General features: G+C 35.9%; 1 pseudogene; it reads left to right on the forward strand.

Annotated features, from left to right (window-relative positions):
- Positions 1-18,857: 18,857 nt before the first annotated feature.
- Positions 18,858-19,637, forward strand: LOC122488276 (annotated as a pseudogene).
- The last annotated feature ends 7,501 nt before the right edge of the window (positions 19,638-27,138 follow it).

The following is a 27,138-nucleotide window of genomic DNA, read 5'->3' on the forward strand; positions in this document are numbered from 1 at the left end:
TTTTTTAAACGTTTATTTTTGAGAGACAGAGCACAAGTGGGGGAGGGACACAGAGAGAAGGAGACACAGAATGTAAAGCAGGCTCCAGGTTCTGAGCTGTCAGCACAGAGCCTGACGTGAAGCTCGAACCCACAAACCTTGAGATCGTGACCTGAGCTGAAGTTGGATGCTTAACTGACTGAGCCACCCACATGCCCCCACTGTAGTCTCTTCCTAAGAACTGCCTCAGCCACTCAACCTTCAGCTACCACAAGCCTGAGTAGTCAGCAAGTCAGTATCAACCCTCCACCAGCCAAAGAATACAACTTGCTGAAATCTCAGATGATCGTTAGCAGTTTTTAGCAGTATTTTTAAATTATGGTATGCACACTTTTTAGACATGATGATACTGCACTTGTAATGGACAATGGTATATTTTAAACCTAACTTTGATATGCACTGGGAAACAAAAAATTCATTTGACTCATTTTATTGCATTTTTGTTTTATTGCAATGGTCTGAAGCTGAACCCACAATATCTGGAGGTATGCCTATATTCCTCAAAGCAATTAGTCTAGAGTTACACATGTTATAGGCATTTCCAAGTTAGTTGAAAACATAAAGATTTATATCTAAGGTGTAAGAAAAATAATTAAAATGAATTCAAAGTGTAGTTTAAGTTATAGAGCTTGCTTTTAACTTCTCAGGTTCTCAAAGATACTGCTGCTTTATTAGACAGTCTGTGGTTCAGAAATGGGGCTATGATTTTTATACCTGTTCTCTTGAGAGCCAGAAAGCCTCTATTTTTAATCAAATATTTATATAATACCTCTTTGAGCAGCTTGGGGTCTAAATGAATGGTTGTCTATGATGATGAAATGAAATTGACTTTGCTCTACCAGAAAATGTATAACCAAAGAAAACACTAAAGTACAAAAAACTGCAAAATGATGGGGAAAAAATAAAAACAGTGTCAGTGGTAAACAAAATAGCAACACTAAAAGCTCCCATGCTGTGGTCTCAGGAAAGTTTTATTTCCTAGGAATTCTTAGCTCTGGAATAAAGATATAATTTTATATTCTTTGGATTGTTTGAAATGTCCACAAAGTCCTTTTGTTACTAGAAAATACTTCTAGGGCATAGATCACTTGGTCATGGCTCTCGTTTTTGTGAAAACTCTTTAAGCCAGCTCACCTTAAAAGCAGACACCTTGAGAAACAAGGCCCATGAGCAGGGTAAGAACACCAAGCACAATCAAAAAATCATCAAGAGTTCTTGGGGTACCTGTGTAGCTCAGTCAGTTGAACATTTGACTTTGGCTCAGGTCATGATTGACCACAGTTGGTGGATTCAAGCCCTTGGTCAAGCTCTGTCCTGACACCTCAGAGCCTGGAGCCTGCTTCACATTCTGTGTCTCTCTCTCTGCCCCTCCCCCGTTCACACTCTGCCTCTCTCTCTCTGAAAAATAGACAAACATTGGGGCAACTAGATGGTTCAGTCAGTTAAATATTCAACTTCGGCTCAGGTCATGATCTCATGGTTCGTGAGTTTGAGTCCCACATGGGGTTCTGTCAACTCAGAGCCTGGAGCCTGCTTTGGATTCTGTGTCTCCCTCTCTCTCTGCTCCTACCCAGCTCTCACTCTGTCTCTCAAAAATGAGTAAAAAAACATTAAAATTTTTAATTTAATGTTTATTAAAGTAATTTTAATGTTTATTAAAAATTTTCTTTAGCGAGAGGGTTGTTTATTAAATCTGAGAAAATTTCTACAGATGCAAATGAATTGTGGTAACTCCTTTGTCAGTGTCAAAGAGTCACTGTTCCGACCATTACTGCCTATCATAACCTTACATAAAATGTAAGGACCAATGACTTCTTTAACCACTATGTAAAATTTCTCCTTTTGCAGTTAATCGTTTACAAGAGAATAAAGGAATTCAGTTTTTCTGACCTTCCCCCAAATTCAGCACATGGTAATTTTTTTTCAACTTGCAACATATATAATAAATAGCACTGGTATCAGCCTCACTGATTTGCTTTACTATTAAAATGTATTTAAAAAAGTAATAAAAATATGTTTAGAATTTATATCAGGCACAAAATAAAGGATATGTCCAATTAAAATAACTTTGCGTATAGTAAATACAAGGGAACAAGGTGATGAAAGAGAACTGACATTGGTAACAAGCTATCTGCAAAGTACAGTGTTTTACTCTACCACTAATATTTCTCTAAATTGGTATTTATTATTCTCATTTTAGAGGTAACTATACCAAGACTCACAGAGGTTAAGGGAATGGCTTAAGGTTGTACACGATGCCTAGGGCTATCTGCCCTGGATCTATACACCTGATTGTGGAAGAGACATCAAATCCTGATAAGGCAAGGGAATGGGCTTGTTTATTCAATAAGAGACTAATTTTACAGGGGCTTAAAAATTGAATAAAAACTTGAAATTTAGCATAAAAAAACAGAAGCCTAGCTATTTAGAGATAAGAATATAAGGAATCAGTATTCTTTAAAAAAAAAAGAAATATAGTCAAGCAGTGAATTACCATGGTTAAAGAACAGAGGGTAACAAATGAGGAAGCTGTTTTAGTCATTAAATGATATGCAACCAGGATAGAATGACAGTGAAGGGGAAGATGCCATATCTGTGATAAAAACAAAGCATATGAAGACTGCCAATTGCTTGCCTAATCATCTGCATGGCCCCAACCATCTTGGTAAGGAAGGGGATATTCTGCCTGGTGTTGGACCCTAGAAGAACTGAGCCAAGTCTTCATTCCCCTTCCCACCACGATGGCTGGTGTGAGAAGTAGCTGAAAAGGAGCTGGATGGCCGTCAGTGGAGATGCACAAGCTTCTATCAGAGTAGCTGAAATATTGCACTCATGATTACTTTACTTCTAGAAACAAGCCTTAGAGGTGGGAGCGCCTTTACAACAACCAGTATAGAAATTATTTCTGGTACAGCCTCATTCAGCCTCTTTTTGAGTACTTCCAGCTGTCCTTCTCACTTCCACGGTTTGGAGAGTCTCTTATAGTTCATGCTCAAGTAAATGGCAAGAAAAAAAAAAAGGAAGCAATTGTCAAACAAATATACTATTTGGACCTTGTTTGGATACAGATTGGAACAAACCAATTGTAAACATTTTTTATATGACCGGGGGAAATTATAGATCCAATATGTAAACATTATTTTATTGTTAAATAGTGTTACGATACAGGATTATATTTTAAAAAGCCATCTGGGGTGGATATTCTGAGGAATCAATATTTATGGGTACAAAAATATAATGTCTGAGATTTTCTTTAAAATACATACATATAACAAGGTGTGAGAAAGGACTATTACTTTTTCCGCATTTTGTTGATGTTTGAAATTTTCCAGATGTTAAGAAAAAGTGACTTCATAAGACAGAGGGAGAGAAACAGAATGTGTGTATGTGTGTGTCTGAATACATATTAATGAAGACCATTTGTACACAGATGAATCTCACTTATGCAGATGGATCCAAAGTGTTTCTAATGTGTTCTGTTTGGGGTGCCTGTCAAACTTTTAAAGGTAGCTCTCGAAAATACATACGACGACTGTTTATATGTCCTGGAATTCAAAATCATTTTTTAACTTCACTTCTGTCTGTATTTTATCACATTTCAACAAAGTATGTGATTTTATTTTATAATCAGGATACATAAAAACAAACGTATAAAAGAAGGCATGAATAGTTCTTTTGTTCAACCTAATACTGAAACTTCTGGCCACAGCAATCCGACAAGAAATAAAAGGCATCCAAGCTGGTGGGGAAGTAAACTGTCACTATTTGTAGATGATATGACAATATATTACAGAAAGTCCTAAGATTCCACCAAAAAACTATTGAATTTAATACATTTCAGTAAAGCTCCAGAATGCAAAATTAATATACAGAGATGTATTTCATTTCTATATAGTAATAAAGTATGAGAAAGAGAAATTAATAAAACAATGTCATTTACAATAGTACCAAGAATAAAATACCTAGAAATAAATTTAACCAAGGAGATAAAAGGTCTGTATACTGAAAACTTTAAGACACTGATAAAAATAAACTGCAGACACAAGCAAAGATATTCCACACTTACCGATTCAAAGATTAAGTCTCCATACTACCCAAAGCAATCTATAGAGTCAACACAAATCCAATCAAAATATCAATAGTATTTTTCACAAGACTGCAATAAATAATCCTAAAAGTTGTATGAAACCACAGAAGCTGAATCAAAACACCTAAATAGGCAAATCAACCTTGAGGAAGAAAAACAAAGCTGCAGGTATCACAATTCCTGATTTCAAGGTACACTACAAAGCTGTAGTAATCAAAACAGTATGGTACCAACACAAAAACTGGCCTATAGATCAATGGAACACAATAGACAGCCTAGAAATAAACTTATGCTTATATGATTAATCTATGACAAAGGAGGCAAGAATGTATAATGGAAAATGTCTCTTCAATAAATGGTGCTGGAAAAACTGGACAGCTACATGCAGAATAATGAAGATGAACTAATTTCTTACACCACCCACAAAAATAAATTCAAAAGGATTTAAAGACCTAAATATGAGACCTGAAGCCATCAAATTCTTTAAGGAAAACACAAGCATTCATCTCTTTGACATTACCCATGGCAACTTCTTACTAGACAGGTCTCCTCAGAAAAAGGAAACATAAACAAAAATAAATTAATAGGACTACGTCAAACTAAAAAGTTTTTGCACAGTGAAATAAACCATCAACAAAACAAAGGCAACCTACTGAATCAGAGAAGATACTTGCAAATGTTATATCCAATAAAAGATTAATATCCAAAATATATAAGAAACACCTACAACAGAACATAAGAAATAATAATAATCTGATTTAAAAATGAGCATAGGACCTGAAGAGACATGTTTCCAAAGAAGAGAAACAAATGGCCAACAGACATAAAAAGATGCTCAACATCACTAATTAAAAGGGAAATGCAAATCAAAACCACAATGAGATCACCTTAGTCATGACAAAATGGCTAGTATCAGAAAGACAACGAATAACAATATGTTGGTGAGGCTGTGGAGATAAGGATACCCTCAGACCTTTTGGTGGGAATGCAAATTGGTGCAGCCACCTTGGAAACAGTATGGAGGATTCTCAAAAACTTAACATTTGAAAAAAAACATATGATCCAGGAGCACCTGGGTGGCTCAGCTGGTTAAGCATCCAACTTCAGCTCAGCTCATGATCCCACGGTCTGTGGGTTTGAGCCCTGTGTTGGGCTCCATGCTGGCAGCTCGGGGCCTGGAGCCCACTTTGGATTCTGTGTCTCCCTCTCTCTCTGCTCCTCCCCCTCTCGCACTCTGTCTCTCTCTCAAAAATAAACAGTAAAAAAAATAAAAATTAAAAAGTCAAAAATTAACAAAAAGAAAAATCATATGATCCAGTAATTCCACTGCTGCATATTTATCCCCCAAAAATGAAAACTCTATTTTGAAGATATATACAGCCCTGTGTTTCCTGCAGCACAATTTACAATAGCCAGGATATGAAAGCAACTTGGTTCAGTGGTAGAGGAATGGAGATGTGGTGTGTATATGTGTGTATATATATATATATATATATATATATATATATATATATAATGGAATATTATTCAGCGATAAAAACAAATGAGATGTTGCCATTTGCAACAACATGGACAGACCTAGAGAGTATTATGCTAAGTGAAATAAATCAGACAGAGAAAGAGAAATACCATGTGATTTCACTTGCATGTGGAATGCAGAAAACAAACACAATACTAGAAACAGACCCACAATGCAGAGAACAACACCGTAAAATATTTAAACAATGTAACTTCTAATTTTCCCATCTTTGCCTTTTGGCTACAGAACATTCATTTTAAAATAAACTTCAAGGGGCGCCTGGGTGGCTTGGTCGGTTAAGCATCCGACTTCGGCTCAGGTCATGATCTCACAGTCCGTGAGTTCAAGCCCCGCGTCGGGCTCTGTGCTGACAGCTCAGAGCCTGGGGCCTGTTTCGGATTCTGTGTCTCCCTCTCTCTCTGACCCTCCCCTGTTCATGCTCTGTCTCTCTCTGTCTCAAAAAAAAATAAATAAATAAACTTTAAAAAAAATAAAAATTAAAAAATAAAATAAAAAAATAAAATAAACTTCAATAGTTCACTGCCAATTTTTTTTCAATGAGAAAAATTGTACTGGAAGCCTCACTTACAATGGAGTCGTCAACAGGCCAACAGAGAGAGCTCTCATGCCCTACCACTATTAGTCAATCACACACCCAAAAGGAAAATATGGACCTTGCATGTGGATACTACTTCACTATTCCAGCAGGAAGAAGGATGCTATTCTTCCTTCCTCCCTTGGCAACAGCCCAGCCCAATGAAAGATGGTCACAACTCAGCCAATGAAAAGCCACTATATTGCAAACCCATAGTTGTCACTGGACTTTTAGTGTATCACAGCCTTCCCTACTTCCTCCTTGCCTCTATAAAGGAACATTCCTCTTCTTTGCTCTGCAGACTTGGGTATGGCCTTACCTTAGCTTGATTGTCGCAAATTCCAATTCTCTGCTATTCCTAAATAAAACCCATTTTTGCTAGCAAAATAACCAGAGGTCTTATTTTTTTCAGGTTAATGGTAGAGGCACAGATCAGCAAAGAACTCCCAACTATACCTTCCACACAGTCTTATATCCTACCTAATTACTGACATTTTCTAGTGATATTGTATTAATGCCTACTGGTATTCAGTTTAGATGCAGGGACAATGTATGCCACGGCAGCAACACTACTTATTTTATCTATCATAGAAAAATGCAAAAAAATACTGCCTGTATATAAATCAAAAAAGAACTAAATTTTCCAAACTAACATTCAGAAGGAACTTCCTTGGAAACATTACTTATAGGCATGTAAAGAAGAAGCATGAGTCTTTGGCCTCCAGTATTCTTCTAGAGTTCTGCTTTAACTTCACTTATACAATTCTCTTTCAGTTTCCCTTTCTCTTCAGTGTCCGGCCAGAGTGAAGACCTTAACACTTGCAGAGAATTGGTTTTTCTAAAGTGGAAGGCTAAATACATGTCCTTCTCCCTCATAACCACGTTCTTACAGCCACTCTTCTTGACTATTTTGTTACTCTTAACTTTTCTGTCAGTAAATGAGGAATGAATATTTTCATTTGCTCTTAGTTTTCAGTATATTTTACTTTTCTTCTTTTTCCTCTTAAAGAAATTGACTTTATCTTGCCAAAGAGCTATGTCCCTGACACCTAGCACAACATTGCGTACATATTAGGGGTTTTATAAAGTCTGCATGACTAAAGAAATGCAGTCTTACTCTTATCCACTCACTACGTTAAAACAGCAAATGGAGTACTCCAAGTTCAAAATACTCAGGAATCACTTTGCTAACATCTTACTCCAGGAGGCATTATTATATTCCTTAAGGCATGGAGATCCTTACTTACTAATTTGCTGGGCAATTTAAGCTACTGATGATCTGAGCCTAAGACATAAAACACTCAAGTCAACCAGGAGTGTTAGACAATAGAACAGGTAATGATTTTTTTTAATAAATGAAGACTGCTATCCTGTTTATGGACAAATAAGCTACCAATTCATACTAAGAGGACTACAAGATGTTTCTCCCATGAGCTGTTGCATTTTTTAATCTCTAGCTTCTCTATACTATTGAGGAGGCTGATGGAAGGGCAGTGAGATGAGGGTGTAATCTTTAATTATTAAAAACTCTACGTGACTACAATGAACCAAGTTGATAATGCAGACCTCAATGGTAACATGTACCAACTATGAAACCAAACTTACCCAATGTTTTCATCATTTAAATACTGCTTTTGAGGGTCGCCTGGGTGGCGCAGTCGGTTAAGCGTCCGACTTAAGCCAGGTCACGATCTCGCGGTCCATGAGTTCGAGCCCCGCGTCAGGCTCTGGGCTGATGGCTCAGAGCCTGGAGCCTGTTTCCGATTCTGTGTCTCCCTCTCTCTCTGCCCCTCCCCCGTTCATGCTCTGTCTCTCTCTGTCCCAAAAATAAATAAACGTTGAAAAAAAAATTTAAATACTGCTTTTGAGTGTAGAGTACTATTTTTTTTTAATTTATTTTAGAGAGCACAAGTGGGGGAGGGTCAGAGGGAGAGGCAGAGAGAGGGAGAAGGTGGGGGAGGGAGGGGGAGGGAGGGGGACAGAGAGGGAGAGAGAGGGAGAGAGAAGGAGAGAAACTCCCAAGCAGAATCCACACTCAGCACAGAGCCCTCCACAGGGCTTGATCCCACAATCTTGGGATAATGACCTCAGCCAAAATCCCGAGTCAGACGCTCAACCAACTGAGCCACCTAGGTGCCATCCAAGTCACTCCGGTGACCTTTATTTTTCTACTTCTTTAAAAGTAGGCCACCGTAATTACTATTTTGGAGACAATATCATTTCATATTTATTTCAGTTATCGTGTTGGCATTTTTTTACATGGTAAAGAAAAAGTCATTCTGGGGCAAAAGAGAATTGCAAAACTTAGTATTATTTTATTTCAGTAGTGACTCAGGAAAAAGTCATGATACTTATTTCCTTTTTACTTTATTACTTTCCTCTTAGAATACTCAGAACCACAGAGCTGTGAGTGCTTCTCTATTAAAGTAAAATAAAACATCTGATAATGAATGAAATGTGTAAAATGGTAACAAGTCTTCCACATGTTCTTAACACGTTCTATTGTCCCTCAGGGATGAGGCATGACTTCAAAAGTGGACCTTCTGAGGAGACAAGTGAAAAACCTAAAGACCTCTCAGGAACAAAACTCCAAGAAATATGATAAATGTTTCCACATAATTTCCATTTTCAAATGACACTATTTTTAATTTACATATTCCAGTCACTAACATGTAACAGATCAGAACCCTATGAGACAGTTAACATATAACAGAATATGAATTTAAGTTGTAGTAGAAGTAAAACAAATTCTAACACCAAGATCCTTTGATACCATAGAGGGGAGGTGCAAATTCCTACAGTTATTAAGGAAAGTTGGTCTTATAATTGATCATTTAGTTAACTGTGTTATGGCTTCTGCCCTGATGTTTTCTTTTGGGGGATTCACAAGAGTACAGTATCCTTTCTTGCATATAATTTCATAAACACAGTACTCTCACAAGTGAGGATGGCTGACCTTTTGAATTCTCTAAATTCTCCAACATTCTGCAAACTGGTACTTCTAGACATATGATGAATGTCAGGTGAAAAATTTTCCTTGAGAGGGAAAACTGTACAAATAATAATTGATTGCTTACATCACAAACACAAGTCTAATTCCTTACCCAGATTTATAATTAGATATAGCTTAGAATCTGTACTCTTTGTAAATTTTTCCCAAATAAATTTAGCGGTTGAATTTTATTCTTAAAATTGTGATTGAGTTTTTAGTTAAGTGAAAAACATTTCTAAGCAATTTATCTTTTTTTCCTTCCTGCTTTGACTTGGGACAGACTTTTCAAGGGTAATGTACATAGCCAATTCTAACCATGGTTTTAAATTTTTTTTTTTTTTTCAACGTCTTTTTATTTATTTTTGGGACAGAGAGAAACAGAGTATGAACGGGGGAGGGGCAGAGAGAGAGGGAGACACAGCATCGGAAACAGGCTCCAGGCTCCGAGCCATCAGCCCAGAGCCTGATGCGGAGCTCGAACTCACGGACCGCGAGATCGTGACCTGGCTGAAGTCGGACGCTTAACCGACTGCGCCACCCAGGCGCCCCTCTAACCATGGTTTTAAATGTCAGATGTAAATTTCCAGTAAAAAAATAACATAAAATAAAATAAAATAAAATATATATATATACGTGTGTGTGTGTGTGTGTGTGTGTATATATATATATATAAATGGAATTCACAATGGTAACTCTACCACTGACTTTTTATCTAAGTTTTCCATCACTTTGATATTTTTCTTGCTGGATCATTCACATACTTTGCATTAACATGTGCTAAAATAAAACCGTAAACTATCTTTCAAATACTATGTAAGAATAAAATAACTCAAAAGTGCTCTAATGGAGTATGTTATATAATCATTTTAAAAGACTTCCCCTAATTTAGGTATGTGTCATGATTAGCAAGAAAGAGAACATTTTATTGCCTTTATCTTGAGCCAAGTGTTCAACTTACATTCGCAAAACAAATATCCTTCTTACTTCCAACTTTTGATTTTATTTTCTTGATGACAGTGAGATTTAAGAGTCAGAAAATGAGTTTGGATAAAAGTAACTCATAATTAAGGGATGTCTGAGCAACTCTAAAGGCAGTACATGTTGATAACTTGCTCTTTTTAAGAAGATGAAACCTACAGAGTGTCCTGAAAGGAAAAGGGCCAACCAGGCAAAGTTTTCACTAGACACACAACTTGTTTCTTGTCCCACTAGAGTTCTCCAAAACTATATACAACAGTATTAAAGTCATGTCTTTATAACCAGCCCATAAAACATTTATTTCCTTTTGTGTTTATTTCACCTCTGGTTTCTTTTCCTTTTTGTGTTACAGAAGGATGCCCTCAGGTACTTATTCCATTAACTAATTGTCAACTGCCATAAGTTCAAATGTGAAAACAGCAACGTGTTTGAAAAACAGGCTTCACTATATACACTCTATTTAAAAGCAAATTCCCTAGTCCTAAGATATTAGAAATTTTCTATCTGTGCAAAACTGGAGGACACACACTGAGAAATAAGAGAAGCATTTGGGCAAATCAGGCTTATGAAAAATATCAAATATCAACCAACTGTGCCAGTATGAACTGCGTTGAAGTCAGGCTTGGTTTTACAAGAAAGCTTTCAATTGTCAAAGTTTTAATTCTCAAAATTTTGCTGACGATTCAAAAGGGAACTCATATTATAAATGTTGTGTTAAAAAACAAAGGATTCAAAGGTTGCAACAGTGCTAATGAACAGTTTAATTTAGAAGAATACTGTGGGAGGGCAGGCACGAAGGGAGGGAAGTATGGGAGGAGGAAAAGGGCTGAGGGCAACCTAGGTCACAGCCTATTCTCAACATGCACCTTCTCCTACTCAAGGGCAATAAAGGAAAAAAAATGTGTTCTCAGAATAATAGTTTCTCCCCTAGACTTTAATACTTTATATGTAACGTTAAAGAGTCAAAAAATACAGAGAAATACATGAGAGTATTAAAATATGTGGGGAATTTATTTCAATTCAGTTGGTATTCAGAATTTTTAAAAGAGGTCACTGACAAGGTCATAATTAAGGTTATCAAATTAAACTCCTTATTTAGGTAAGGCAGAGTTAGACAAGCACACAAAAATGAAACCCACACTAGAGTGACTAGATGTTTTCAAGCAAGAGTATTTGTGGTTCCCATGATGATTGACATTGCCTCTAAAATCATTTACTTTAAAAAAACATTTGAACTGTATTTTACCGTAGTTGAGTAAGTTGTCAAAAGTTCAAACTACACTTTGATTTTCATCACATAATTATTAACTTCAACTACAATTGCACATATTAAGGTCCAATAATGTATACATCAAAGCTTGTGCCATATATAATTACCATGTTCTACAACTTGTGGAATCAGGTTGATACAAGTACCAAAAAAAAAAAAAAGCTATGTGCAATCAAATTTCTCTTATAATTTTTTGTTTATTTTGCGGGAGTGTAGCAGGATTCTTGCTCAGTCGTGACACCAAGGCTTCTCTTTCCAGGAAGCAACTATATTCCTGCCAGCACCACTCAGTTGGGTTCATACCAGAAGAACTGAGCCCCGAATGCCACATGGTGCAGTTTTTGGTGTTTTTTTTTCCACTTCGTCTCCCACATATGGTAACATACCAACATGTAGTCTGATTAGTGGTCTCACGTTACAAGGTCATGAGGGATGTTGTCATCTACACGTATAAACAGGTTGCCTTGAGGGGTTTTTTTTTTTCCCCTTCCTTAGGGAAGGGTCTCTACCACAAGAGCACAAGTGAAGAAGGGGCAGAGAGAGACAAAAACACAGTGAGAGAATTCCAAGCAGGCTCTGCACCACCAGTGCAGACCCCGATGCGGGGCTCAAACTCACAAACCCACAAGATCATGACCTGATCCAAAGTCAGACACCCCACTGAATGAGCTACCCAGGCACCCCAAATTTCTCTTACAATTTAAATACAAACATTATCCTCAGTCTAAAATTATGCACCAGAAAAAAAAAAATTTCATCCAAGTGGTAACTCTAACATTTATCTAAACAGAATTCACATTTTAGTTTTTTAATAACTGTGTTTCTTAAAATAAAAAGCATTTGGAATGCTTGAAAAATAGGAATGTATATAAGCCGTCATCTTCATAAGCCTTCAAAACTCTAGTCACATTTATTCAGTGATTTTATGATAAATTTATACAAATGTAACTATATTCTTTAATACCCTACTGATTATAATCTTAGTTAATTTGGTGAAAATTCTGTATTGAAAATGTTACAACTTCAATGTTTTTAAATATGACAAACTTCCATCTGTATACAATATCAAAAAATAGAACCAAGAATTTATTAATCCTTAAATTTATACATAAAGTAATACTTCTGCTTTATCAAAAATGCAGAAGAAGTGACTCAATAGGAGGGATATTTTTAAGGATTTAAATTTAAGGAGAATAAATTTGAAAAAAAATTGAAGTCATAGCTCCCCAACTTCTTTCCTTCCTTTCTACAGTAATTTATAGGAAACTTTATTACATACAACACTGGATTTGATTAGATTTAGGCATCAACTTCTGTTCCAGCTTTGTCCATAAACTGCTGTGAGCTCTTGGAAAAATCACTTCACTTTTCTGTGTAATTAAGTGACTGAATTTGATGATTAGTATAAATTTATTTTTATCTTCTCAATGACTTAACAATAGATACTTTAGGGAAAGTGGCTTAGAGAAACAAAAGACAATTCATTTATTAAGCATATTTTTAACAGTAAGTCAGCAATCAAATAGATAACTGGTTAAAATTGGGTTAGCTTACATCATGATTAAGAGTTATGACCACCTGAGTGTTTGGGATCAGCTAATTGATTCATCGGTAACCTAGAAATGCTATTTCAAATGATCACAGGACCTGCATGTAATTTCACCTTGATTACAGAATCCTCTCCCAACCTACATTCAACAACATTCAACAGGACTATTTAATTCCAAATTTACTAAAAATCAAGCCAGCAACTTTATTTTTACTTTTAAATAACATGGGTTTAGTGTTGGGTGTCTGGGTGTCTCAGTCGGTTAAGTGTGTGACACAGGATTTTAGCTCAGGTCATTGTCTCAAAATTTCATAGGTTCAAACCCCTATGTCTGGCTCTGTGCTGGTGGCATGGAACCTGCTTGGAATCCCTCTCCCTCTCTTTGTGTCCCTCCCCCAACTCTTTTTTCTTTTTTTAAATATGGGTTTAATATTTACTGAGAAGAAGGTTTCTTTTAATTGCTTGGTTACATATGTATTTGTACTATTTTTACAGCAATACGGAAACAAATGCTAAATGACAGTTATTTACATTTAGCTGTTAGTTTAAACTAGATTTTTTATTAACTTTAAAATCTATCCCCCAATTTTTTTGGTAACAGTTAATTAGCAGAAACATGGTATTATATTCACTACAAAATTTTTACCCTGATTTAGGAATGTCAAGGTTTTAGCATGGTTCTGAGTGGAGAATAAAACATTTGAGAAGTTTTCTTCCCCTGGAAGAAATGTGAATTATTCTGGGTCATAATGACAGTATAGAGAATTTTCTTTTGTACTGTTTAGGAAAGAACACGTAACTGGAATGAACATATTTAATTAGTGAGTTGGCACTCTCAAAGAGGGAGGCTTATGAAAAACAACGTTGTAAACATCAGCAGTAATGGAACTATATTAAAATTTAATGAACTTCAATTCATGGCAGAAGAAAAATGTTATCTAATATATGTTTCTGAAAATTCTTTATCTCCCATTATTTACTGTGTATGAATCTATATGACAAATTAAGGCATCCTTCACAAGTACTTGAAGAGGGAAAAGAAGAGGAAACTTTATAGTTCTCTGGTATGCACAGGAGACATGAATTACAGGATTTTAAAATTTACTGGTGAAAAGATCAGCAGAGAGAGGCTGTCCATAGATATTTCTTTGAGAAAGGCAAATTGACTTTGGCAAGCCTATGCTCTCTGTCAAGCACTCTATTAGATTCATTCACACTTAGTAACTCATTTTCCCTTCACTATAACCCTGCCAGAAATATTTTTGCGGACAAATTGAAACCTCCAGAAACAGTTTACACCAGTCTTATTTTATCTGTATGGTTGCTAAGCTTTCATATCATGATAACCTAAGAAACAGAAATGAGTTTGAGAGATTAAGGTGACAAGCTTTCAGTAAGAAAGGGGGGGGAAAAAAAAAAGAAAAGATTTTCAGTTTTTCACTCTCTGTAATTTGCTTGCTTGAAACCTTCCCTTTTGGTCTCTTCCAGGCACAGAGCTCTCCCTTTCTCTAGGGTTCCTTCTTTCTTCCTATTGTAAGGCAACCATTTTCGAGCTGTATTCTGTATCAAGTTCCAAACATCAAGTAAGTTGGACTCAGGGAAAATGATGCATAAAGATGACTGCTAGACCTATCTCTAGCATGGCTGAAACACTCCTCAGTTTTTTTACACTAAGTTATATACTGTTAGTATGACATAGGTGGTGTGTTCAAGATCTCAGATTTCCTGAAAACTCCAATATCCACATGCTGAAAAGTTCCCCAAATCTAAAATATAAATAGAGAGGTTTGTTACTCATATATAGTAAATTAAATTACATCTATAAATGAAATCAACTGGAGAGACAGTTTCAAGTACTGACTTGGCTAAACATTAGAATAACTTCATGTATTTTAAAAAAGCAATACACTAAAATCCAGCTGTGCTAATTAAATCACAGTCTCTGAGGGAGATGTGTGGCTATCAGCAAGTTTTCTTAAATTCCTAGGGAGATGCTAATGCTCAACCAAGTTTGAGAGCTACTGATATTCAATCAGAAGAGATTATCTATCCTTTAGGAATTCCAACATTTAAAAACTGTACTGAAGATGATTAACAGATAAAGTATGGAAATCAAGGGGTAAGATGGTTTAAATAAGTAGGAATTAGGAAACAGAGACTCAAAGTATAACCAATTTTCTTGAGTTTACAGTGTTGGTTGTTTAAAAATATATGCAGAGTTTTTAAAGAGAAGACAGATTTTTAGCATATATAAATGCTGATGGGAAAGATCCAGGAGAAGGGGAGAGACGGGTTATGGAAGAAATGGGAAAATCCATCCCTAAAGTCTGAGACTAAATGAAGAGTCAAGATCCCTAGAAGAAAAAAATGTACACTGTAAAAAAGAATGTCTCCCTTCCTGTAACGTAAGAAAAATAGAAAATATGAGTCTAAAAGTGCATGCACAAAATTTAGAGAAGGTGAGAGCAATCTAAGAAGATAACTTCTCTGTTTCCTCTACATTTGGATCTAATACTACCTGGGGGGGACAAAAGTGAACCTGCCTTACAAGTAATAAATATCCTCTAGGTTACTAACAGACTTAATTCCTGAAACAATTCAGTGAGATAGGTACTCTCATCCTTAGTTACAAATCAAGACAACAGAGGCAGAGAGAGGTTAGGTAACTTGCCCCAAATCACAGGGGCAAAATGGTCTGTAAATGGGACTCTGGGGCATGAGCCTCCACATTACCACATTGTCTGTCACCTAAGGTTCCCCGCCACTGAAGAGACTAGTGTGAGGCCCTCTCTTGTGTTATCAGACAAGCCTCCCTCTGAATCTGCTCTTTAATTTATTCACCTTAAGAAAGTTACTTAACCTTTTTCACACTCGATTCTATTACTAGCAAAATGGAAATAATAGAACCTTCCTCAGAGAACTGTTGGCAAGAGAAATTGAATTCCATTTCATCATATAGATATTTCTGTAATTCCAACTTGGCAAGGTACAGTTCTAAGTACTGAGGGCTACAGCGTCAGTGGAAAAGACCAATTTTCTTCACAGAGTTTCTGTCTTAATAGAAGAGAAGCAGCAGCAACAAAGGCACAAATTCCATGGACTGGAAAAGATCTGTCTGAATCCCCAAAACTTACAACTTCAGAGAAACATTAACCTCCGATCTCCTTCATTCTCAAGTTGTGTTTCTACTTTGCCAAGTTAGCCCTTTGGGGAAACATACTCCTTTATGATCAAAACCACAGAGAGGAAGCATTTGTGGTATTGAAAAAGAGGCATCCTCTCAGGAAGCAAAATCGACAGTTCATATTTCAAGGTTTTTGGGAAAAGGTGATTAACAATAGCTAAAAGAAACTTGAGTTAGCTATATTAATTTCCCAACAAGTAGACTTTAAAAATCATTAGTGGACATAAGAAATAGTATTCATAAAGATAAAGGAGGCTATCAAAATCTTAAATTTGTGTGGGGTACCTAGGTGGCTCAGTCTGTTGAGTGCCTGACTTCAGCTCAGGTCATGATCTCCTGGCTCATGAGTTCGACCCTCAGGTCGGGCTCTGGGCTGATAGCTCAGAGCCTGGAGCCTGCTTTCAATTCTGTGCCTCCCTCTCTCTCTCCCTCTGCCCCTCCACTGCTCATGCTTTGTCTCTGTCTCAAAAATAAATGAAACATTAAAAAAATTTTTTTTAAATCTCAAACTTGTGTGAATCTTTTAACATGACCTCAAATACATAAAGCAAAAATTCATATAACTTAAAAGAAGAAACACATGTATCATCACTACAAAAGACTTCAACATAGTGTTAGCAATTCATCAAGAAGCTGTTAAGGACATGGAAAATAAGTAAAAATATTGATTACATAAACAGAATTGTATTTCACATATTTAGCATACCACACTTAACAATGAAGATTTATATTTAAGTACAAATTAAGTATTTAGTAACATTGGCAATATGTCATAATGTAGGAATCAACAAACTTCAAAGAATTTAAATTATTTAAAGTATGCTGACTAACCATAGTGAAAGTTAGGAATTACTTAAAACCAGAACAAGAACATGCAAGTGCACAAAAGAAACTTCCTAATTTCCTGGAAATTAAATATTTCTCTAAAAGATGCAAGAAACAAAGAAAAATTGAAACAAATTATAAAACTTTGAATTAAAACATTTCAACATTTGTGAGGAAAGAACATTTGTGAGATATAGCTAAAAAGCAAGATTTAGAGACCTGTTTGTAGCTTTATTTTTGAGACTTAGAGTAATAATTTGTTGTGCTATTTTGTAATACTTTAATCCTAAAGTCAATTCACTTATTTTATTTAAACAATTTACTGGGGCAGCTGGGTGGCTCAGCTGATTAAGTGTGCAACTTCAGCTCAGGTCATGATCTCACGGTTCATGGGTTTGAGCCCCGCATCAGGCTCTGTGCAGACTGCTCAGAGCCTGGAACCTGCTTCTGATTTTGCATCTCCCTCTCTCTCTCTGGCTCCCCATCCCTGGCCTGTGTGTGTGCGTGCGCACTCTCTCTCTCTCAAAAAATTAACAAACATTAAAAACAAATTTAAACAATTTAAATTAAAAATAAAGATTTCACCCATTTCTCCTACCCTAAAACCCCTGGCTCCGGCAACCACTAATCTGTTCCACCTATTAGGTTTTTTTTGTTTACTTGTTTGTTTTAAGACTCTACATTAAGAGACATCATACATGGGTGCCTGGGTGGCTCAGCTGGATGAGCATCTGGCCCTTGATTTTGGCTCAAGTCAAAATCTCATGGTTCGTGGAATTGAACCCTGCATCAGGCTCTAGGGTGACAGTGTGAAGCCTGCTTCAGGTTCTCTATCTCCCTCTCTCTCAGCCCCTCTTTCACTTTCTCTCTCTCTCTCTCCCAAAATAAACAAACATTAAAAAAAAAAAAACATCATACAGCATTTGTCTTTCTCTAATTTACTTCATTTAGCAAAATGCCCTTGAAGTTCATCCATTTTCACTCACGAAGAAAATAAGAGAGGATCCAAAAAATAAAAACAGAAATTAAAGAGGTTTACATGTAATACCACAGAAATAGTAAGGATCATAAAAGCCTACTACAAATAATTATACACTAAATTAGACAACTCAGAAGAAATGGATACATTCCTAGACACATACAACCTACCAAGACTGAATCATGATGAAGTAGAAAAATTTAACAGATAGATTACTAGTAAAGAGATTGACTCAGCATTCAAAAATTTCCCAACAAATTAAATTCCAGGACCAGAAGCCTTCACTGGTGAATTCTACCAAACATTTAAAAAAGAATAAATGCAAATTCTCAAACTCTTCCGAAAACACAGAGAGGAGGGAACTCATCCAAACTCATTTGAACAGACTGATTACTAGTAAGGAGATTAAACAGTATTCAAAAACCTCCCAACAAATTACAGTCCAAGACCAGAAAGCCTCACTTGTGATTCTACATAACATTTAAAGAAGAATAAATACCAATCCTTCTCAAACTCTTCCAAAAATACAGAAGAGGAGGGAACTCATCCAAATTCATTTTATGAGGCCAGTGATTATGATACCAAAATCAGACAAGGATATGACAAGAAATGAAAATTATAGGCTGGCATTCCTTAAAAACAGATATGCAAAAATCCTTAACAAAATATTAGCAAAATGAATTCAACTATTTAAATAATCATATACCCTGACCAAGTAAGATTTATTCCAGAGATGCAGGGATGATTCACCATCTGCAAATCAGTTAATGTGATACACCACATTAACAAAATGTAGGATAAAAATTGCATGGTCATCTCTTTTTTTTTCCAGATAGAACCATGGAGGATGGTAGAGAGAAGAAAAAGAAGGTTCCTGCTATGCCAGAAACCCTTAAGAAAAAGGGAAGGGATTTCACAGAGTTGAAGATCAAGTGTCTGAGAAGGAAGTATGCCCAAAAGATGTTTCAAAAGGAAATGAAGAAGCTCATCTGTGAAAAAGCTAAGCGTCACCACAAGGAACATAGGCAAATGTACACAACTGAGATTCAACTGGCTAGGATGGCAAGAACAGCTGGCAACCTCTATGTACTTGGGGAACCCAAATTGGCATTTGTCATCAGGACCTTACAGCTATCGATAGTGTTGAGTCCAAAGGTTCAAAAGGTGTTGCAGCTTCTTCACCTTCACCAGATTTTCAATGGCACCTGTGTTAAGTTCAAAGAGGCTTCAGTTAACATGCTAAGGATTATGGAACCATATAGAGCACTGGGGTACACAAACATGTAGGAGGGAATGAATTGATTTACAAGTGTGGTTATGGCAAAATCAACAAGAAGCCAATTTCCCTGACAAATAACACATTGATTGCATGATCTCTTGGTAAAAATGGCATCATCTGCACAGAGGACCTGATTCATAAGATCTATACTGTTAAAAAAACATATCAAAAAAGCAAACAACTTCTTATGGTCCTTCAAGTTATCTTCTCCTTGTGGGGGAATAAAGAAAAAGATTACTCATTTTGTAGAAAGATGCTGGCACAGGGAAGATCAGACCAGTAAGATTATTAGGATGAAGAGAGGTATCTGCTATGATTATTTTTATAATCTGGTCGGCTAATCAACAACTACTTTCAAATCGAAAAAAAAAAAAAAGACCTATAGATCATCTCAATAAAAAAAGAACATGACAAAATTCAACATCTATTTATGATAAAAATTCTCAACCAAATGGGTATAAAGAGAGAACTTATATCAACATAATAAACACCATATATGACAAGTCCACAGCTTACATCATATTCAGAAGTGAAAAGCTGAGAAAGCTTTTCCTCTAAGATCAGGAACATATTTGCAACTTTAAATGCCCATATAGGAAAACAGAAAGCTTAAGAATAAATTATGTATGCTTTTCTTTCAAGAAGTTGGAAAGAGAAAAGTGAATCAAATCTAAAAATATAAAAGAAAAATAATAAATCAATAAAATATAACTCAAACATTCAAAAATAGAAACCCTAAACTTTTTTTTTAAATTGTTTGTTATTTTTGTGAGAGAGACAGACAGACAGAGAGCAAGCAGGGAATGGGCAAGCAGAGAGAGGTAGACACAGAATCCGAAGCAGGCTCCAGGCTCTGAGCACCCAGGACACAGCACGACATGGGGCTCAAACTCACTGACCGCAAAATCATGATCTGAGTTGTATTAGGCCACCCAACCGACTGAGCCACCCAGGAGCCACTAAACCCTAAACCTTTGAAAATACTAATAAAATTAACCCCTAGCAAGACAAAGTAAGGAAAAAAGTATTAGAATGAATAAAACAACAAAATCAGAGATGACAAAAGGTAATATACTAATATTTACATTGTTTTTTAGCTGCATCAAAAAAGATGAGTGATTATAAACAACTTTTTAGTTGTAAATTAGAGTATTTGAATGAATTGCAAAAATTCATCAAATAAAACTACAGGAAGATGAAAACACACAGAGAGCCTGAATTACTTGGTATCAAGTAAAGAAATTAAATCCGCTACTAAAAACATTCTTATAAAAATGACCCTAGGTCTAGATGACTTCATCAGTGAATTCTCTGAAATATTAAAGATATAGATAATACTAGTGTTACACAAGACTCTGTGTAATAACAGAAAAAGAAAATTCCCCAATATATTTTAAGAAATTAGAATAATATTGATACCAAAACATGACAAATGCATTGTAAGAAAGGAAAAGTACTACAGAATCTTTCTCAAGAATATAGAGACAAAAATCCTAAATAAAATATAAACAAGTCCTATTCAGCGATAATGAAAAAGAAAAAAACAAGACAGTAGACCACTGGGACTTACTCCATGACTGAAACCTGGTTTAGTAATCAAATCACTAGGACTGATCACATCAACAGAAAAATAAGGAATAAGTCAAGTGTTTTCACAAACACAGTAGAAGAATTTCATAAAAGTCACCACTCATTTATGTTTTTTTTTCCTAGAAACTCTCTTGCCAAACTAGAAATAAAAGGGAATTTACCTCATAAACAATATCAACAAATTCTTCCAAGAGTGGCAAAGTAATAAAAATTGAGGCATAACCGATTACATACTGCATGATTTCGTTTGCGTAAGTATAAAAGCAGGTAAAAATATGTGGTTTGAAGTCAAGAGATTACTATTCCAAAATGAGGACTTCTGACTTGTTGATAATATTGGGGTTATTGAATAGACAGATTTCTGTTTATAAAACTTAAGTTGTACACTTATGATACACACTTTCCTGTATGCATATTATACTTCAACAATCAGGAGATAAGAATGAGACAATGATGCTCATCATCATCACTTCTCTTCAGTATTTACTGGAAATCCCAGCCGATGTAGTAAGGAAGAAGAAAATAATAGCATTAAGAATTGGAAAAGAATAAAAATATTAAAAAGTGACATAAGTGTGCACTTAGAATATGTAAGACAATGTTTAGAATAAATTTAGAACTAGTACACAAATTAAGCAACTTCACTTGATACAAGACCAAGGAACTAAATTTTATGTCTCATAACCACAACAGAAATTTAGATTTAAAAATGAAATAACTGGGGCACCTGGGTGGCTCAGTTGGTTAAGCATGCAACTTGGGGCTAGATCATGAGCTCACTGTTCCCAAGGTCAAGCCCTGCAAGGGGCTCTGTGCTGAGAGCTCAGAACCTGGAGCCTGCTTCATATTCTGTGTCTCCTTTTCTCTCTGCCCCTCCCCCACTCACACTAGGTCTCTCTCTTTCAAAACTAAACTCTAAAAAAATAAAAATAAAAAAATAAAAATGAAATAGTTTATAATAGCATTCAAAGTCAAATATTTTTTTAATCTTCATTTTTGAGTGAGAGAGAGAGAACGTGAGTTGGGTAGGTGCAGAGAGAAAGTAAAGTACAGGGTCCGAAGCAGACTCCAGGCTCTGAGTTGTCAGGACAGAGCCTGACGTGGGGCTCAAAACAACGGGCAGCAAGATCATGCATGAACTGAGCCAAAGTCAGATGCTTAACCAACTGAGCCATGAAGGTACCCCTCAAAGTCAATATTTAGAAGTAAATCCAGAAAACGTGTGAAAACTACACTAATAATTAAATAGCATTATTGAGAAATATTAAACAAGAGCTAAATAAATGAAGAAATATATTATGTTTTTGGTTACACGACTCAATAATGTATGACCATCAATTCTCTCAAAATTTATCTATAGACTTAATAAAACCCTGTCTCTACACTAGTTTCCAACGATCTTCATCTCTTGATATTCATACACCTTCGTAATGGTCTCTCACATTACACATGGGTTGGTTTGTGTGCTCAACAGAATGCCATAGAGGTGACTATGTCACGTCAAAGATTACCTTATCAAAGACTGTACAGCTTCCATCTTGGTCACTTTTTCTTTAATTCTTTCTCTTGGATCGCTTGCTTTGAGGACAACAATCAACCACACCTTGAGATCACTCAAGCACCCCTATAGAGAGGCCCAGCTAACAGTGATCCTTAGCAAAAGTGGAGTAAAAGTGTTAAATCTGGAGATGATTCATCTTTTGGCAATAAATCGGTAGTATAAATCCCCATCTAAATGTCAGAAGTTTTAGTGGAAATCAGACGATCCTAATATAGAAATGTAAAGGTCCAAGAATAACCAAAGAAATCTTCAAAAAGAACAAATCTTGAGTACTAACATTACCAAACGTCAAGACTCATTATAAAACTGTATGAAGACAATGTGGGATAGGCACAAGGACAGATTTTTCCAAATGAAAAGAATGGACAGTGCACTAATTTGTCTATACATTCTGTCACCTAATTTACGACAAAAAAAAAAAAAACACAAAAAACAAAAAAACTCTGCAGTGCAATGGGAAAAAGTGGTCTTGTCTAAAAGTGGTATTAGATAAATTAGCTGTTTTTACGAAATAATTGTACCTAGATTAATCTACCATTCACAGAAGAAAGAGGAAGGGAGGTAGGAAGAAAGGAAGAAAGGAAGGAAGGAAGGAAGGAAGGGAGGGAGGGAGGGAGGGAGGGAGGGAGGGAGGGAGGGAGGGAATTCAGGTCAACTGCTAATCTAAATGTAAAAGTCAAAACAAATATTTTAGAATAAAGAATGAAACATCCTTATGAACATAGAGTTAGTAAATATTTTTTAAACAAGGGACAAAAAAGGCTGTTTATAGACTGAAAATTAATTGGACCACATTAATGTGATCTTAAGATCAAGTATTCAAGTATTTTGCTCATTAAAAGACAACAAAAATAAAAATACATACTGTAGTGATTGACATTTGCATGACACATACCCAAAGGACTTAAATGCATCTTATATAAGTATCTCCTACATATCAGCCCAACTAAAAACTTGTGCCAAAGACTTGATACTTCACAGAAGGGAATATCCTAGTGGTCAGAATGCAGGTGAAAAGGGACACAATATTTTTTTTTTTTCAAAAGGGAATAAAAACCACAATTCATTTATCATTCTACTTCTATTAGAAGGGCTAAAACCAATTTTAAAAAGTTAATACCCAGTGTTGGAAAGGATGTGGAGTAATGGAGATGTCAAAAATTCCTACTGAGTGTGTGAATTCATGCAGTCATTTTGGAAAATTCTGGGGTCAGCTGCAAAAGCGTACTCAAGCCAGCCATTCTCTCAGCATCCACTCAGTAGAAAGGCATGCATGTAGTTCCATGCAGTAAGGAGAGCTAACATTCCACAACTAGGAAAAGATATGGATGACGCTCACTAACACGATATTGATGAACAGAGCTAGACACAAAGAGGTGTGTGCAGTCCAAGTCCACTCACACACAAAAAATTTTAAATGCTAATCTAATCTATGTGAGAAGTCAGAAGAATGGTTACTTCTGCATGACAGGGCGGGGAGGGCTTTAGCTGAAGTTTAAATGAAAATGTTCATTTTATGAAAATTAATTGAGCTACATGCTTATGATATATGCAGTTTTCTGTATGTATATTATACCTCAAGAGCAGTGTGTGAAAGAAAATAGAAAGTTAGAAACTATCAAATAGATTATGATTTTCATTCAATGAAAATCCACATAAATTCCTTCAGTTTCACTCAAAACTGAAAAAAAAGAAAAAAAATGCATTGGTACTTGTAATTGAAAATATGGACTCATACCTTGTATTATTAACCTCAATGTTTTTACCTTATTTTTAGAGCCCTGCATTGAGTTGCATGCTGACAGCAAGGAGCCTGCTTGGAATTCTCTCTCCCTCTCTCTCTGCCCCTCCCCTACTTGCTCTCTTTCTCAAAAGAAATAAACTTAAAAAAAAAAAAAAAAAGATAAATGATTAGTTCCAAAAAAAAGCTTGTATTGAGTCTGCTTAACAAAAACATAATTAGTGTGAAATAAAATTATGTCTCTCCTTGTAAATTTTCAACAGTTCTTTACTAAAGTTTTTTTTTAACATTTAAAAAATAGTTCACAAATGACCTTCATCTGTGTTTGTGGTATTAATTGCCTCTACTCTTTATTTCATTCATTTGTACATTAAGTAACTAGTGATGGAGGACTTATTATGTCCTAGACACTATCTTAGAAGTTATCTCCATAGAGACTAAATAAGCAAGTCCCTTCATCCAGTGAAATTGCAATACACAGAAATGATTTATAATAAGGAAAAACTATGCATATGGGGTCAACACTCTTCATCCCCATGCCAACCACTCACCCACAGCTAAGGGAAGAAATTCACAAAATGTTCTTGTTGCCCTCCACCCCATTATATGCAGCTGAAACTAAGACATATTGCAAAATGAATTCTATTCTAATGATTCTGGTGGTAGGTACTGAGTCAAAAGCTTTTGTTAGCTATCTTTATTCTTATTCTAAATACACTCCAAAGTGTGATGTAATGTTAAAAAAAAAAAAAGTGTGCTACCTAATACAAGCAAAAAATTTGAGAAATTACCCAATGGATTATGGTCTTCATTCACTGGAAATCCACATCAATCCTAATACAAAAAAAAGTCATTTTGGACCTCAAGTTATCCAAGAGGTATCCCTTAAGACTAAGCTTCAGGACGTGTCAACTTATCTTGTACCATATTATTTTGAAGTAATTCCTCCTGGACTGTCATCCTGGGCTGCTAAAACAAAATAGTGTTGTCTGGGCAGCTTAAACAACAGATATTTATTTTCTCACAGTTCCAGAGGCTAGAAGTCTAATATTAGGGTGCAAGTATGGTCAGGTTCTCATGATAGCTCTCTTCCTGGCCTGCAAATGGCCACCTTCTCTGTAGGTCATGAAAGGTAAAGATTTTCCTCTCCTTCTCTCTCTTCTTCTTCTAAGGCCTCTAGTCTTATAGATTTAAGATCCTACCATCATGACCTCATTTAACTAATTCCTAAAAACCGTATCTCCAAGTACAGTGTTATTAACGTCAGTCACATTCTGAGTTAGAACTTCAGCATATGAATTTTTGAGGAGACACAATTCTGTCCCAAAGCAATTATACGTTGTTAAGTTTACAGTCTAGAAATAAAGCCAAGGTGATAAATGATGGCAGTAGTCTAACTATATTCAGGTTTTAAGAAGCTAATGAACCCAACTGTTAGTTACCTTTGACAACTACTTAGAAATAAACTATCCTTTATAAAGAGAATATTTTATTAGATAACCTCTGGAGACAGGGCCAATTGATCTTGGCTTTAGTTATTTTGTTTCTGTTTTTTAATGTTTATTCATTTTTGACAGAAATAGACACAGCACAAGTGTGGGAGGGGCAGAGAGAGAGGGAAACACAGAATCTGAAGCAGACTCCAGGAGCTGAACCGTCAGCACAGAGCCTGATGCACGGCTTGAACTCACAGACCTCGAGGTCATGACCTGAGCTGAAGTCAGACACTTACCTGACTGAGCCACCCAGGTGCCCCTTGGCTTTAGTTTTGATCAAAACATCCCGGAGCTTGGTTAAAATTTAGATAGGGTCCTTTGAGACTGGAGTCCTCTAACATCCTTTTTTTTTCCTTTACAGAACTGAAGTTTTCTTACTTTGGAACACTAAACTAAGTCTTCTTAATTTAGAAAACCTGCTTTTGCAAATTTGTTCTCTGCCCCTTTGAGGTATAAATCTTCCAGTCTCCTGTCAGTTTTATAAGCCAGGAATGTCTTGTCAAAGACCTAGAAGCCAATCCCTTTGAAAGAGAATCATCCAGAAAGGCAGTGTACCAGTTGGTGGGTAGAGCTTAATTTCCATAATCAACTGGCAAACACAGTTAAGCCTAATAACCCTAACAAACCTGCTACTAATGCATCCTCCATTAGTTTTTCACTAGCTCACCCCAGTGCTTAAAATCTCTCCAGCTTTTTGAGCAGACTCCAGTTCAATCTCTCTCCCCTAATGCAATTTCAATTTCTCCCCTACTCTATTTCCATAATCTTGAATAAAGTTTTGCTTGCCTGTTTAACTGATCCAGTCCAGTTTTTCTTTGAGAGTTCTAAATAAAGAATAATCTGTAAGATAACAATAATAACCTAGTAATAAATAAATAGTAATAGTAATAAATAAATAGTAATAGTAATAAATAAATAAATAAATAATAAATAAATACACCATACTAAATCCTATATTCTTACCTTGCTGAGGAGTACATTTTACAGCTGTCAGAAGTATAAAAACCTCTAACTTATTTTTAGCCAAAAGGAAAATGAAGCAAGAATGAGAACAAGACAGATGAGAGAAAGGATGCCACTGAGCTTCAGTTTTCTCCTTTGCTTTGAGAAGGAAGAGCTAATTAACCAATTATGTTAGAATGGCTAAGGAGATAACTTTACTCTGAGATCAGAAGAGCCAAGAAACTAGAACTGTTTTTTTTCTTTTTTTCTTTTTAAAGTTTATTTATTTTGAGAGGTGAGCACATAGGCGTGAGCAGGGGAGGGGCAGAGAAAAGAAGAGAGAGAGAATCCCAAGTAGGCTCTACACTGTCAGCACTGAGTCCCACGTGGGACTCAATCTCACAAACCATGAGATGATGACCTAGGCTGAAATCAAGAGTCAGATGCTTTTATCACTAAGCCACTCAGGTGCTCCGTAAGACATGGTTCTTTATATGGTCTATTAACTATAA

The sequence above is a fragment of the Prionailurus bengalensis genome, chromosome A2, assembly GCF_016509475.1.
Source record: "Prionailurus bengalensis isolate Pbe53 chromosome A2, Fcat_Pben_1.1_paternal_pri, whole genome shotgun sequence".
Taxonomy (NCBI): Eukaryota; Metazoa; Chordata; class Mammalia; order Carnivora; family Felidae; genus Prionailurus; species Prionailurus bengalensis.